At 51.6% G+C, this 3,198-nt stretch overlaps 1 protein-coding gene across 1 annotated transcript in view; it reads left to right on the top strand.

Annotated features, from left to right (window-relative positions):
* The first annotated feature begins 25 nt into the window (after nt 1–25).
* Nucleotides 26–3,198, top strand: part of Csk (C-terminal Src kinase) — a 27,426-nt gene continuing 24,253 nt past the window's right edge. Inside the window, exon 1 of the mRNA XM_031343121.1 lies at nt 26–44. The gene's annotated coding sequence lies outside the window, so the exon portion shown is untranslated. The remainder of the gene's footprint in view (nt 45–3,198) is intronic.

Genomic DNA, 3,198 nt, shown 5'->3' with positions numbered 1-3,198 from the left:
AAAAAGGACACCCAGAAGCTGGGGCCTCGGAACAGCTCGGAGGGGTGAGTACCAACCTGTGAATGGTGTTGGGAGTGAAACCTGGGAGCTCTAGCTCTGCTTGGTGCTGTGGAGTAGCACTAACTGCTGTGGGATTTGGAGACTGGATGAATGAGGCTTTCTCAACTCCTCAGCTATTATGCCACTGTGGGCCCAACAACAAAAGCCCTGGCCCCACCCTGCAGAGGCCAGCAGATCCCAGAGAGGACTGCAGGGGAGAGCCAGACTTCAAAGCTGTTCCAGAAGAGAGAGAGAGAGAGAGAAAAAAAAAATCATCTAACTGCCAGTGAGTGCCAAAACACCGGGCTAAGCCACACTCCGCCAGGCCTCTCAGAGCAGCCACTCTCAGATCTTTAGAAATAGGTCCCCTAAGGCTGAGAAAGGCTCACTGCCGGGCCACCAAAAGGGCTCAGAGGGCGAAGGTGCTTGCTTCCAAGCCTTATTACTTGACTTCTACCCCTGGAACCCACATGGCAGAAGGAGAGAACCAATTCTCAAAAGTTATTCACTCAAATGCCTCTCCTCTCACCTCTAAAAGTAAATGAATAAATGTAATAATTTTTTTTTTTTGATGCTTGGTGTTGGCCTAGGGGTATGGCTAAGAAGCAGAGCACATGACTAGCATGCAAATGAGCCTGGGTTCCATCCCCTATTTTGCAGAAACTTAAACTGAAAGGTCACATGGCCAGGCAGGGGAAAAGTCAGCAGTGTAACTAGGAAGCTGTTAAAATAGAACTTCGAGAACGTCATCCTGGGTCCTTCCTCTCTACCAGAGATCTGATGACCAACGGAGTTCATACTCTCTTCAGTTTCCTTTTCTGCAAAATGGGGCTAGTAATGGGGCTCCATCAGGAGATTTACCCTTAAAAACCAAAGTGCTGGGCTGGGGATGTAACTCAGTCAACACCATGCTTGCCTTGCATTCAGGAAACCCTGAGTGTGATCACCAGACTGCATACACTGGGCATAATGACCCATACCTGTAATCTGGGCCCTTGGGAGGTAGGAGTAGGAAGATCAGAAATTCAAGGCCATTCCCGGTAACATAGAGAGCGTTCAAGACCAATCTGACATGCATAGGAGCCTATCCCCAAAATACATAAACAAATATTACCCATCATCCTCATCTTCTTCTTCAATGATAAGGTGTCTGACAGATAGTAACGCAGAATAAATAAAATGATCGGTCCATTGGTCTTCAGGGGAGAGATGCTACAGGTAACTGGCAGCCCCCTCTTGGGAATGAGGAGCCATAACTGTAGACCACCAAATCTAGTCCTTAGATACGCCAGTGGGGAAGCTGAGACCCAGAGTAGAAAGATTAATTCAAAGTAAAAAGTAAGGTCCATCCCCCAGAACCTGGGTCTCCATCTAGGCCCTTGATACTCATGACGAACTCACCCAGTCTCTAGAGGATGGTTTACAGTGTGACATCTCATTCAGTCCTGTGCCCTTCCTCCCAGGGGCAGTATTGGAAGGTAGGAGCTGAGGCACTCTGCAGTACACTATGGGGTCACCTGTAGGCCAGAAGCCTGGCCTCTGAGTGAGCAGTACAGCTCCTTACTTGGAGTTCCCAGGAAATGTGCTCTCCCATACATGGAAGCAGTCACGGGGAGACCCACCTTGGCCCTATGGGTCCTAGCTTCTTTGGCAGCTGTGAGCACCAGCCCAGCAGACCCACGTATCCACAGGACAGAAGCAAGCCACTGTGGTTACTTTGCCTTTTCCTGGATTCTGTCCTTTCCTTACAGACTTGGGGCCTGGAGCACTGGCCTGGTCTTGCTGTCCATCTGTGTTCCACCACTCCTGTCCTTTAGCCTAACTTCTCTAACTTAGTGAGACCCCAGAGCAGGGAGGTAGGCTTCACAGCAAGCCTGAGTGACCCCGGAGCCTATATCCTTCCTCTTGGTCCCTCTACCTCCCAGGAGCTAGCTCCACTGCTGTGTCCTGTCTTCATCCTCATTAGGCTGTGCATGAGGCTGATTGCCACAGGCCTTGCTGATGAGATGACAGGTGAGGACCAAGGAACAAAGCTGCAGAGATAGCCACAGCCAGGCAGGTGCCTGTCATTCCCACTGCAAGGGAGGCCAGCCTAGCCCCACTGCTCTGCAGTCTGCTCATAACCCAGCCGCCTTGCGTGCTGTGCAGGGGCACCTGCCCTGCCGGAAGTAAGAGACTTTGCTGGAAATCTGTCTTTAATCTTGGCTTCCTGTTTTCTGCCCTGGGGGACGCCCAGAGTGGTTGAGTTTCAAACTACTTCACACTAGCTTCTCTAAACTATCATCTCTGAACATAAAAGCTGGGGGAGGGGAAGAGGCTGCGAGAAGGAGCAGAGGCCCTTCCCTGCCAGGGAACCATGGGAACAGACTCCAGTCAAAAGTGCTAGAGAGCTCTCTGGACGACCCCCTCCTCCCCCCCTCCCCGGCTCTGCATGCAGCTGGGCCATCTGGTCCCTTTACCCAAATGCTGCCAGAAGCCTTCAGCTCCATCACCCTGCCCTTCCCTTCCCCTCACCCAACCCCTCTCTAGCCTTCCTCTTTTCTCCACTCTCCTGGAGTAGCCCCACCACCAAAGAATGAGTGGCCCAGCCTGGGCACAGGAATCTTGAATGCTGACTTGATATGTCACAGATTAGAGGCAACTCAGACTTGGTTCAACCAAAGTCACATTCTTCCATGTTGTCTCATCTCTGTCACTGCTCTCCAGCCCCCACTTGCTGAGTCCTCTCTCAGGAGAACCCTACCATCTCCTAGGAGCTGGGCAACACCAGAGGACCGTGAGGCCTTGCTGCTTACAGGCTCCCGTCAGGGAAAGCTGACCGCATTGCTTCTTGTCTACTCTTCTGCAGGCCCATTGCTTCTGGAGGACACATGGTCTCCTCACCATGTGGACCACACTAGGCTTCTTTGCTGGGCTTTGGGTTTGGTTTGGTTTTGAGATAGGGTCTCACGGAGCGTAAACTGACCGCGAAGTTTCTACACCATCAAGGATGAGCTTGAATTTCTTATCCTTCTGCCTGAACATTCCAATTCTGGGATGCCAGGTACTGTCGTACACCTTTCCGTCCATCTTTCCCCGTATGGGCCACCATATGTCAGCCGCCTTACCCGTCCAGTGGAAGTAAGGAGGCAAACACCGAGCTCTTCCCCATGCAGTTTT

The sequence above is a fragment of the Mastomys coucha genome, unplaced genomic scaffold (genome assembly GCF_008632895.1).
Source record: "Mastomys coucha isolate ucsf_1 unplaced genomic scaffold, UCSF_Mcou_1 pScaffold23, whole genome shotgun sequence".
NCBI classification, from domain to species: Eukaryota; Metazoa; Chordata; class Mammalia; order Rodentia; family Muridae; genus Mastomys; species Mastomys coucha.
This window is presented reverse-complemented; position numbering and strand designations above follow the sequence as displayed.